This window comes from Glycine max, chromosome 1 (genome assembly GCF_000004515.6).
Source record: "Glycine max cultivar Williams 82 chromosome 1, Glycine_max_v4.0, whole genome shotgun sequence".
In the NCBI taxonomy this organism is placed as follows: Eukaryota; Viridiplantae; Streptophyta; class Magnoliopsida; order Fabales; family Fabaceae; genus Glycine; species Glycine max.
In genome coordinates this window covers 33,753,369-33,766,740 of record NC_016088.4, presented here as the reverse complement: position 1 = coordinate 33,766,740, position 13,372 = coordinate 33,753,369, and the positions used below count along the sequence as shown (strand labels likewise).

General features: G+C 35.6%; 1 pseudogene; it reads right to left on the bottom strand.

The window, feature by feature from the left end:
* Positions 1-363: 363 nt before the first annotated feature.
* Positions 364-5,351, bottom strand: LOC106799712 (uncharacterized; annotated as a pseudogene).
* Positions 5,352-13,372: the final 8,021 nt, after the last annotated feature.

Below are 13,372 nucleotides of genomic sequence, written 5' to 3'. Positions count from 1 at the left end.
TTTCTTTATCTTTAATTATTTAGAGTTTCTTTATCATGAGATTTTTATTCTTTAGTTACCCAAAGTTTTTGACATATTTCAGTCACTAGTAGTGACTCACACAACAACTGAAAGTGAAATTTTGGAATTAAAATAATTTTAAATTTAGCGATCGAATTTGTAACACCAAATATTGGTCACCATAGTCACAGGTAAGTAAAGCGACCAAATGACCAGCGACCGAAATTACCGGTTGCCGTGGTCGCTGAAGATTTAGCGACTTGGGTTTTTCCATTGGTAGCTAAATTGATTAGTGACTGAATTATTGGATTTAGAGACCAATTTTGCCGGTAGCTAATCCACGATTTTCTAGTAGTGATTTCACTAACACTCCCAGTCATAACTAGAGCAACAACTACTGGATTTCAACACCTTGTTGTTCCCCAACTGGACTTCAATCCTAACCTCAACTAGACCAGCAACACCACTTGATTTTAGCTTTGCTAGCCATTGCTGGATTAAATACAGAAAAGAGAATGTGTTTTATTGCACAAAATATAGTTCTTCACCTCAAAAAAGGGGATTCCACTCAAGAATTAAATCTCACACTTCTATCAAAGGAATATTATAGATTTGTAAGCATAAATACTGAAGTGGGTCACTCTCAAAGAGAGGGTTGAAGCAGAATTATAGGTTTCTCACTAAGAGATCTAGCTCAAGATGTTTCCATGTTGGACTTCGACGTGTTCTTCATGCCCTTCAAAAAAGCCTCATAAAGCTCCCAAGAAGATTGTTAAGGTGGGCTCCACATATCTTACAAGCTTTTGGAGCAAGTAGGTGCACTTTACAATTATTATGTAGTGACAACATGCAGAACAATTTTGATGTATGCTGAGAATGAATCCATACTTGATGAATTCAGTTGATGAACTTCGGAGTGATATCCCATTCTAATGTAGCATAGCTTCATCGCTCTTTAACGCTTCTTCACAACTTCATGCATTTTGAAGTTGATTACTTTAAGTAGAAGTTCAGTTGTTGGTGTATTAGTGTTCTATTCAAGGTTAGACTGAGTGACATTTTTTAGTCTTTCATTCTGATGATTTCCATCAATGTTTCTCATGGATAACTTCAACTTTCAATAGACTTGCATCTTCCTTATGTTGATGGCTTTCACTTTCTGATGTGTCTTCAATATATGTGACCACATATGGAAGAATTGATGTTGTCCTTGTGATGCATTCTGAGTCTTTCTAAAGCATTCTGATGTTCAAAAATTCAAAGTCAAAATCTTCACCATTCTGATGTAGACTCTACCATAACCTCATTGTGATATTGGATGCTCTTCATGTAGTCTTTGATAAGTTTTCTATGTAAGGCCCTGCTATTTAGTTTCTTGCCAAGAACCAAGTACTTAGAAGGAAGCATCCTTCATCATTCTTATGGGCTTCAAGAAATCTTCTAAGTTCTTGACTTGGATAGTTGTTATGAAATTTTCTAAGCACTTTAAAATGAATGAACATGTTTGCTTCTTAAATTAGTAAACACTGAAACACTTCAGTGAAATGTTAGTCATCACTGAAACCCATTATTCTTTTAATTTTCACTACTAATGATTTGCCATAAATAAAACTAGGGATGTCAATTCAACAATCTCCCCCTTTTTGATGATGACAAACCCTTAGGAACAAATTCAAAGGGTGATAGTAACTTTTTGAGCTTTTCAATTTTTAACTCCCCCTGGGAGTATTCATTTGTTTTCCTTCATTTTTATTTAAAGGGAGACTCCCCCTGAATCCATGCATTATAAGTTATAAATATCAAATCACAACATAATTCAGAAAAGAAACATATAGAGTCAGAAGGATATAACCATTCAATCCAGATCAGTTTCATTAATCAACAGGATTATACAAAATACATCAAAAAGATATAAATATAAATAAAAATAGAATCATGATCCTATAAAAAGTGATCCCCTTCCTAAACTTCTCCCCCTTTTGTCATCAAGCAAAAAAAGGGGAGGAACAAATATAGTAGATCAATCATATGTTGCTAGGAGATTAGTTTTCTAAGATAAGGAAGGAATGTTCTTGCCATGTTTGAGATCCATTATTTAAGTCTGAGAAATCTCTCAAAGAACTCATTCATGGTCCATTGAAGTTGATCAATGTTGGAAAACAATATCTTTTGATCAACATGAATTTTCCTAACTTGCTTCTCCATGGAAGTCAATTTGACTTCAATTGACCTTGAAGAAGATCCAACAACAGTAGGAGGAGTGGGAAGATGGACATGTGGAATCTCCTCATAAACCTTGAAAGGTTATACAATGACTAACACAGTAGGCAATGAAGGAAATGGGATAGAAAATGTGGAAGGCTCACTATGAATAGGACCAAAACCACAAGCAATCTCGACTGAAGAGTAAAAAATGGGAGAGTTGAAGAGATCCCCTATATTTTTAGTTTTAAAGACTAAATGCTTCACAGACCCAACAAGGGTCCTCTCACCAACTTCTGTTTTTGGTGCATTCTGAGCAAGTGTAGCAACAACACCAACCTCTTTTGCTTTCTAAGAAGACTCTTCTTCCTTTGCTCCTACCTTTTCTGTGCTAGAATCAATAGTTCTTAGCTTGGGCAACACATCTACAATAATATCAACATTGAGATCATCCTGTGCAGGTGCATAACTCAAAGGATTATGAGATTCAACAACTTCCACACCCTCAGAAGGATGGATGTCTTTGTTTTGCTGAACTTCAGCTTTCTGAGTCCCTGCATTCTAACCTCCTTCATTCTAATTCTGAGAAAGCTAATCACCTTTATCAACTATAGAATCTTCATTCTGAGGCTCAAAATGATCTTCCTTGTCCTTATTCTCCCCCTCAGAATGATGTTCTGAGGCATCATAAAAGGAACCAAAATCCAATGGCTCCTTAAAATGGTCTTTCTCTAGAAGGGGATGCTTCCTTTTCTTCCTCATTCTTAGCACCCTCAAAATGGTCTTCAGAAGACTTCCTCTTTTTAGAGCTTTAAGCCTCCTCAGAACTTACTTTTTCCTCTTCAACAACCTTCTCAATCTGCTCAGAAAACTCCTTTTTTGAGGCAGATGCTTTAGCAACTGGAAAGGAGACAATCTCATTCTCTTCTTCATTTTCTGAGGTCTCCTTCACCTCATCTAACTTGGACTGAGGACTTTTACCAATCCTAGTATTCAATCTCTTCTCACTCGTGGAATGATCAATGAGAAAGGGTTAGGATCTTTTCTTATTTTCTTTCTTCTTCTTATTTTCCTTGTTTTGAGCATCCTCCTCATCAGAACAGGTGCATGAATTCTCCTTACATAGTTGGGGATTCAGCCTCAAAGTTGCAACATTTTTAGCTCCCTAGGAAAGAACCTCATCATCCCTTGGTTTATCCTCCATAGACATAGGCTTGGTTGCTTTGATAATATGGTTGATGATCAGATAGGGTAGACTGAGAGGGATTTTCCTCCATAAATAGTAAATGAGCAGAAGATCATTTACCTTTTGAAAGGTACCCGACCTTGGCAGCACTGAGTGCATGTTGATTTAATGGACAATCCTTCCAAAGGATGTCAAAGATTTAGACTTGAGGTATTCATCTTTATACTCTAGGAACTTCTTTTGAATCTTCTTCTTTCTGAGCCCCACCATTTCAAACCAATCATCATAGAGCCTTGAGCTATCAACAAGAACTCCCAACATAATTGCTAGGAGTTGTTCCAAGATCAAAATCTCAGTTCCTTTTAGTGTAGCCTTCAATGTGAAGTTGTTGTTATCCACCTCAGTTGCAACAAAGAAAGCTCTTACTAGCCTTAGGTAGATTGGTTCATTCACTTCAAAATAAACTAGTCCATCTTTGCTTTTTTACATAATAGAGAATGACCTAACCATTCTCCTTGATTTTTAAGATATCAATGTATCTTTCATAGACCACCTTCTTCACAGCCTAGCTTCATTCAAACTTCTCCTTCAACTTTATGTCAGAGAAAAAAGTAGGAGTTTTATATTCTCGGCTCTTCCTTTTCTTTTCATATTTTTCTTCTTTCACAACACTTTTCTTCTTTGGTGACCCAACCATAATACCCTTGGCATAAAGGGGTGTGAAGGTCATAGTAGTCTCTATATAAGACTCAGAGGAGATGTGGATTGCTTTGGCTTTACCCTTTTCTTGGCTACTAAGAAAGGGTGAGGATTGGATTCACTTTCTGCGGTTGAAGAAAATAAGGGGTTTTTTTTATAACAATAGTCTTTGTTCTAGCCATTTGTGTTAGTTAAGAGAAACATGAGAGAGTAAAGGGGGGGGGGGGGGAGAGTAAGAATAAGATTAATGTTTACTACATCTCTTTATATATAGATAGTAGGAGGGGAAAAGAGTAAGGTAAAACAGAAAAAACATAAAATTTTAAAAGCTAAAACAAATTTTAGTAAACTAGTATTTGATCACATAAATTCATTTTGCTAACAAAATAGCAACAATCCTAATTGGGTTAAGCAAAGATGCAACACATTAAAATTAGCAATTTTAACATACACCTAAGCATATATATTATCAAATAAGGAAGTTAAGCACAAAATTACATGCCTGATCAGAGATTAGTCAAAATTTTGTCATTAATTAAAGATTTTAAGAAAAACTTAAACTTGTCTTTAGTCAAAGGTTTGGCGAGAATATCAACTAATTGAAGTTTAGTCTCAATGAATTTCAACTCAATATTCCTTTTTTGAGCATAATCCCTAATAAAGTGATGTTTGATATCAATGTGCTTGGACCTTGAATGTTGGATTGGGTTCTTTGATAGATTTATGACACTTGTGTTATCACACCAGAAGCAAATATTTTTTATATTTTAGTGAATAATTCAACATTTGTTGCTTGGTCCAGATGATTTGAGAACAATAGGCAGCTGCTGAGGCATACTCAACTTCTAAGGTTGATAATGCAATTGTCTTTTTTTTCTTTGATGACCAAAAAATCAGTGATTTTCCAAGGAATTGACAAGCACCACTTATGCCCTTCATTTCTACCTTATCATCAACAAAATCAACATCACAATATCCTACAAGATCAAACTCATACCCTTTCTCAAACCATAGGCCATGCTTCGTAGTTCCAACAAAATATCTCAAAATTCTTTTAACTGTAATAACATGAGACGCTTTTGGACAAGATTCAAATCTTGCATAAAGACACAACAAAGACAATATCTGGTCTACTAGTAGTTAGATATAATAAAGAACCAATCATACCTCTGTACTCCTTCTTTAGAGTATCATTACCTTTCTCATCTTTGTAAATGATAGTAGATGGATGAATAGGGGTAGCCATAGGTCTGGCTTCATCCATTTTAAACCTCTTATGTAGATCCTTTGTGCATTTCTCTCGATGAATGAATTTTCCTTCATCTTTCTAAATGATTTGAAGCCTTAGAAAGAACTTCAGTGCACCCATCATACTCAATTCAAATTCCCTTTTCATTAGCTCAGAAAACTTGTTGTACATCCTTTCTAAGGTTACACCAAAGATTATGTCATCTGCATAAATATGTACAATCAACAAATTTCCTTTTTAAGCCTTTCTAAATAGTATGGTGTCCACTATCCCTCTAGAGAATACATTCTAAACTAAGAATGAGCTTAGTCTTTTGTGTTAGACATAGAGGAAGCAACATGAAGACTAAGCTTTGGAGCTTGAAGAAGTTTTGTCTTTTTACATGCCCAACTCTTTGAGTGACATTTGTATTGGTTGTTGTATCTTAGTCTCTATCTCTTCAAATGTACATCATGCATCATCATGTAGAGGTAAGAAGATTGTTTCTAAAGTTAGAAACTTCTTCAATGCGTAAAACTCTCTCTTTTAATCGATTACAAGGATAATCCTAATTGATTACACAAGTGTTTGTAGCTTGTAGAGAGATTCTAGTTTCCATTTAATCGATTACCAGTTAACCGTAATCGATTACATAGTTCAGTTGAGACCATGTATGGTTTTTCATGAGTCTCTACTTTAATCAAATATCAGATGATCATAATCGATTACTTCGTTCTTAAAGGTGTTCCCAAAAGTGATAAAAAAACACTTTAATCGATTACAACAAGAATCTAATCAATTACATTGTTCTTGAAAGTTTTCCAGATGTTAGGAAGAATACATTAATCGATTGAAATGATAATATAACCGATTACTTCTTCAAAAAAAATCAATTACAATGGATATTTAATCTATTGCAGGCGATTATAACTATTCTCTATATAAATAACCACATTTTGTTCTCACTTTTATGAAGAATAAAAAAGAGAGAAGAAAAGTGCTCAGAATAAGTGTTTGACTCACAACTTCTAGACTTTGTTTTTTTTTTTTTAGCTCTCATGGTAACAAGTGAGTTGTGAATTTCTTGTGAGATCAAGAAGAGACTCATTCACTCAAGCAAAGGTTCTTGAGTGTGATTGATTAGGTTGTGTCTCTCTTAGACTCAAGGTTTTCGTGTGTTACATGTTGTTAGCATATGCATGAATTTTTGAAGGCATGCTAGAATAGGTTTTACTAGTTTGGGCTAAGGGTAGGTGATAGAGGTTGTACCCGAATCAAATAAATATTAAAATGTAATAACTAGGAAATGATCCTAGGTCGTTTCCCAACAAGAAATGATACACCAAATGTTCATAACAGATAGTAGGAAATAGTAACAAATTGGGGGGGGGGGGTTGTTTGCTTTTGTAAATTAAACAGCGAGTAAAATTGAAATAGAAATTATCAGAATTAAAACATGTTGTTTCCCCTTGATTCACAAGCAAGTCTCTTATCCTAGGTTACAAGAATTTATCCTTAATCAGTTCAACTAGTTAATCCAACCCTAAATTAAATTACTAAGCAAAATTTAACATAAAGCATTCATTATGTGATTAAGCATCACACACACCAATTACTCATAAACGATTATTAAGCATGAACGTAAATTAAGCACAGAGACAATTAATCAAGCACTAAGCATGCATGAATTAATAGCAACAAATTCAGAGTAATTAGTGAAGAGAAAAAACTGAACAGAATTTAACAGTAATAATAAAACCTAAAGAGAACTGTGCTTGATCCTCAAGAGAAAACAACGCCGCGAACTTAGCCTTCCATTAGTCAAATAGAGAACAAAATTTTATTGATAAAACTAAAAGTCTGAACTAGAATTGTAATAAATGAAAATAAAAGAGAAAGAGAAGAGAGACCAAAACTAAAAACGAAAAATAGAAGAGAGTGAGGAGAGAGAGAGCTAAACTAGAACCTTGGTGTTGTTATATAGTTTTTCAACCCCAAAGCTTACAAATCTGTTTTAAATTCAAGCCCATAAGTAAAATCAAATCAAATCTAGATAAGATAAGATAAGATCTAGATGAAATAATATCTAGATGAGATCAAATCTAAATAATATCTAGATAAGATAAGATCTAATTTTGTAAAATAAATTAGTCTGCCCTCTTCAAGTCCAAGCCCAATTCTGGATTCAAGCCCAAGCCCAATTCTAGATTCAAGCCCGATGCTTCATTAATTCCTGAAATTAGATTAAAAACATCAAATTAGCTGAATGGGCCCAAATAATAAAACTGCCTCATAAATTTGACAATTAAGACTACAGTATTTAAAATGGTGCAAAAAAGGTTAAGAAATAGGAGAAAATAATGGCACATCAAAACCTCCCATACTTAGCCTTTTGCACTCCTGGGCAAAATGAAATAAAGAACAAAATCCAAGGATATCAAAGAGAGACAAACAAAAACATTTATATATTTCTCAATGAACATCAAAGAATGGGTAACATCTAACATGAAGAGATCCAAAGAGTCAAGACATTCGTGAAAATCATCCAAGCAACCCAATCATGGCAAAATAGTTAATAAGCTCAATAATGAAAAATGATTAAGCCTCACAAGATATACACTCTATCTCTCAAGTGTCTAGGCTACTGTTTACTCTCGAAGCACCCATGAAAACAAACACCACATAGACTTGACAAAATTCTAAAATTGACAAACGACTTGACAACACATGCATATGAGGATCAAAAGGTCTTTAAAGATTGTAATGGGGCCAAGGACAAGGTAGGGAAAAAAATATGGAATAAGTAGCTAAATCTCAAAGGAATAGAGGAGCAATGGAGAATAAGTGGAGATTAAGCACAAGTAGTAAACCCAAACCCTCTAATATCAACAAAATCAACCAAGGCTCCCAAATCAAGTTCTCATATCAAGACCTTATTTATTCAACTTCACTTCTTTTTTTTTTTGAATAGAACGAAATTGCAGAATTTGCAGCAACTAAATTTATTTTTGATTTTTTTAACAGTACAAAATTGAAGATTAAAGAAAGAACTAGGCAATATATATATATATATATATATATATATATATATATATATATATATATATATATATATATATATATATATATATATATATATATATATATATATATATATATATATATATATATATATATATATCATATCTTCCAAATGAAACATACCCCCCCACACTTATTCCCAGCTTATTCCCAAAACAATTCCAAAGCTCCAAAATTCCTTAAGGGTAAGGTGATATGATGGTTTTTCACTTAAGGCTTGTAATGAGCTTCAAAACAAAGAAAGGGGAAAATAGGCTCAAAGGGGCTATCAAAGGAATTAATTCAAGGTAAGTCCATTTGGCTAGAAGCTTATAAGAACGAAATTGCCTAAATCATTTCCAAATATGCATGTGAATTAGGAAGCATCAACAAGAATTAAGCCAAGGCTATTGTGCAAGCAATCAATGGGGCAAAACACACCAAAAGATTATGATGATGGATGGCTTGAATTCTCACAAAGGTAAACTTATCACTTTCAAATTGAGCTTTCAAAACTATCATGACATGTAAAGGAAAAACAAGGATTTCAAATCACAAAATTTCAAGAGACTTTTATTTTCAGAACAATTACCCATTACTTGAACATATCCTATAATTCAAAGAAAAACATGCAAATTTAACACAACAAAACTAACAAAATTAAACTAGAACCCAACAAAACTAACAAAATTAAACTAATTTAACACAACTATCAAAACCAAAACCAAAGAACACACTCCCCCCCATACTTAAACAACACATTGTCCTCAATGTGGCACAATTAAAAGATTAAAAGCAATTAAACCATCAAATAGAATCGGACAAATGTAATAAAAGTAAAGAAGGAGATAGGAAAGAAAAACTCCCTAAGTCATGGTAGAGGAAGAGTAGGGTGGAGTAAGGAAGTCTCTTCCACCACTACCTCCACTAAAGAAGGGTTTGTGAGGAATGACTTAAGTCGGTGTCCATTGACCTTGAAGCTCTTGTTTGTGGAGTCACTTTTGATCTCAACTGTACCATAAGGAAAAACATTAGTAACAACAAAAGGACCAATCCACTTTGACCTCAACTTACCACTCATGAGTCCAAGCTTAGAATTATACAATAACACTTTTTGCTCAACCATGAAGTCCTTCTTAATTATGATGCTATCATGGAACTTCTTGGTCTTTTCTTTGTAGAACTTGGCATTCTCGTAGGCTTCTAGGCGGATCTCATCTAACTCACTCAGTTGCAACTTTCTTTCCTCACCAGCTTGATCCATAGAGAAGTTGCAGGTCTTCACTGCCCAGTATGCTTTGTGCTCAATCTCCACTGGAAGATGACATGCCTTTCCAAAGACAACCCGATAAGGAGACATTCCTATGGGTGCTTTGTAGGCAGTCCTATGTGCCCAAAGAGCATCATCTAGCCTGATACTCCAATCTTACCTGCTTGGCTGCACAATCTTCTCTAAAATTCTCTTGATCTCCCTGTTAGAAATTTCTGCTTGTCCATTGGTTTGGGGGTGGTATGGTGTGGATACCCTATGGACAACCCCATACTTTTTAAGCAAGGCATGCATTGATTTGTTGCAAAAATGGGATCCTTGATCACTAATGATTGCTTTAGGTACTCCAAACCTGCAAAACAGATTAGATCTGACAAAATCTACAACAACCTTAGCATCATTAGTTCTAGTGGGCTTGGCTTCCACCCATTTTGAAACATAATCAACTGCAAGGAGAATGTAAACATAACCAAAAGATACAGGAAAAGGGCCCATAAAATCTATACCCCAGACATCAAGCACCTCACAAAATAGCATAGGTTGCTGAGGCATTTGTTGTCGCCATGTAAGTGCACTTCCTGCTCTCTGACATTGCTCACAAGTGCTACAAATCTTCCACGCATCTTTAAGATGGTGGGCCAGTAAAAGGCACAGTCAAGCACTTTGCGAGCTGTCCTTTGAACACCCAGATGACCTCCCGGTGCGGAAGAATGACTGAACTGCAGGACTGAGTCAGTCTCATGATCTGGAATGCATCATCTAATGACCTGATCACTGCACAATTTCCACAAGTATGGGTCATCCCAAATAAAATGCTTAGCATCACTTTTAATTTTATCTTTTTGGGCCTTAGATGCTAAGGGAGGAAAAACAAAAGCAACTAAATAATTAACAATGTTAGCAAACCAGGGAGTAGAAAGAGAATCAAAAATACTACACAATATATATAAATGATCATTCGGGAAATCATCCCGAATGGGTGAGTTCTCATCAGACACATGTTCGATCCAACTCAAATGATCAGTAACTAAATTTTGTGCTCCGCTCCTATCACGGATCTCCAAGTCAAACTCTTGGAGCCAGAGCATCCATCGGATCAACCTAGGCTTTCAAGAGCAAAAACTACGGCTAGTAACTCTTTCTCAGTAGTAGTATAATTCGCTTGGGAAACATGTAAAGTCCTAGAAGCATAATATATCACCCTAGGCAATTTATCAATTTTCTGAGCAAGGACAGCCCCCAATGCATAATTGATGCATCACACATAAGCTTAAAAGGGGCTATCCAGTCGGGTGCTTGGATGATGGGGGTGGTAGTCAGTGCTCTTTTTAGGCAATCAAAAGCCTCTTTGCATTTATCATTAAAGTCAAACTCCACCTCTTTTTGCAACAAGTTAGATAGTGGAAGGGCTACTTTGCTAAAATCTCTTATAAAGCGCCTGTAGAATCCTGCATGACCAAGAAAAGATCGCACCTCTCGCATGCAAGAGGGATAAGGCAATTGTGAAATAACATAAATTTTTGCAAGATCTACTTCAATGCCCTTATTGGAAATAATGTGGCCTAAAACTATACCTTGCTCAACCATAAAATGACATTTTTCAAAATTTAGAACAAGGTTAGTTTCAGTGCATCTATTCAAAACTTTTTCAAGACTATCCAAACAAACATCAAAAGAGGATCCATATACAATGAAATCATCCATAAACACCTCTATGCCATTTTCTAAAAAATCACTAAAAATACTAATCATGCACCGCTGGAAGGTACCAGGGGCATTGCACAGGCCGAAAGGCATCCTTCTATAGGCAAAAGTGCCGAAGGGGCTAGTGAATGTGGTTTTTTCCTGATCCTCAAGAGCAATAGTGATTTGCATATAACCAGAAAAACCATCAAGGAAACAGTAGTGAGATTTATCTGCCAGGCGTTCAAGCATCTGGTCAATGAATGGCAGTGGAAAATGGTCCTTTTTGATAACCTGGTTCAGCCTCCTATAGTCGATGCATACTCTCTAACTGTTCTTCACCCGAGTAGGAATCAACTCCTCCTTCTCATTTTTGATCACGGTGAGGCCGATTTTCTTTGGAACTACCTGGACGGGACTCACCCATTGGCTGTCGGAGATAGGATAAATGATTTCAGCTTGCAAAAGCTTGGTTACCTCCTTCTTCACTACATCAAGAATCATCGGGTTAAGTATTCTCTGTGGTTGTCTTACTGGTTTAGCCCCATCTTTTAAATTTATTCGATGCATACATGTGGATGGGCTAATACCAGGAATGTCCGCCAAGGTCCAGCCTATAGCCTTCTTATGCTTCTTGAGAACTGATAACAACTTTTCCTCTTGCTCATCAAAAAGGGAGGAAGATATAATTACTGGAAAACTTTTGCTATCATCCAAGTAAGCATATTTTAAATTTGATGGCAGAGGCTTCAATTCTGGTGTGGATGGCTGGATAGTGGTAGAAAGAGATGGTTTCTCAGCCTGTACCTCATAAAGAAAGTTAGAGGTATGTGTACTTCCTGAAACATGGTTAGTTCTATCTGACTCTATAAAATCAATCTCAAGAGGTAAAACATCAGCAAACATGTAATCAATATCAAATTCAGATTCACTCTTAGCATCAAATTCAGACATATGATCAAGTACAAATTTAGATTCAATGCATGAAGAGTGACAGACATGCATATTAGAATGAAGATTATTCATGTATTCATCAACAATATGGTCAATTATTTCAACACGAAATACAGAAAGATCTTCAGATGGGTGTTTCATAGCATCAAGAATATTAAAATGAACAGTTACATCACCAAACTCCATAGATAGTGTGCCTGCATATACATCTATCTTAGTTCTAGCAGTTTTAATAAATGGTCTGCCTAGAATGATGGGAACTGGTCCTTTATAAAATCCCTCCTCTATATTTAAAATATAAAAATCAACAGGGAAAATCAGCTCAACAACTCTAAGACATCCTCTATGAAACCAGCAGGATAGGAAACACTTCTATTAGCTAAATGAATTACCACATCAGTTGACTGCAAAGGACCTAGAGATAGAGAATTAAAAATAGACAGAGGCATAACACTAACAGATGCTCCTAAATCTAGCATGGCATTGCCAAACTTATTGTTCCCTATAATACAAGGTATGCTGAATGTACCTGGATCTTTACATTTTTCAGGGATTTGGGGAACAGATTTACCAATCAATGCGGAGACATTTCTGCCCATACTAATTCTTTCACTTCCTTTAAGCTTCCGCTTATTAGTGCACAACTCCTTCAAGAATTTAGCATATCTTGGAATTTGCTTTATTGCATCCAACAGAGGTATGTTTACCTCTACTTTCCTAAATGTTTCCAAGATCTCCTTCTCTGCCTCTTCCATTTTTTTGTTGGAAATTGCTCTTGGAGGGAATGGAAGAGGGATATGCTGCTTCTCTTTAGATTCACCTGCATAGAAATTGTTAGGCAACTTACTCTTTAAATTTTTGTCATCATCTTTTTCTGGAGTAGAGTGAGGTTGCGCAGGTTCATTGGCGGATGAGGAAGATGCTACTGGTTGAGGTCCTTGACACTGCTTTCCTGACCTCAATGTAATGACACTCACATTTTTGGGATTCTGGACAGATTGAGAAGGTAATCTATCAGAATTATGGGACTGTTTTTGATTTAACTGTGTAGCCAACTGTCCCATCTAATTAGTTAAGCTCTGAATGGAGG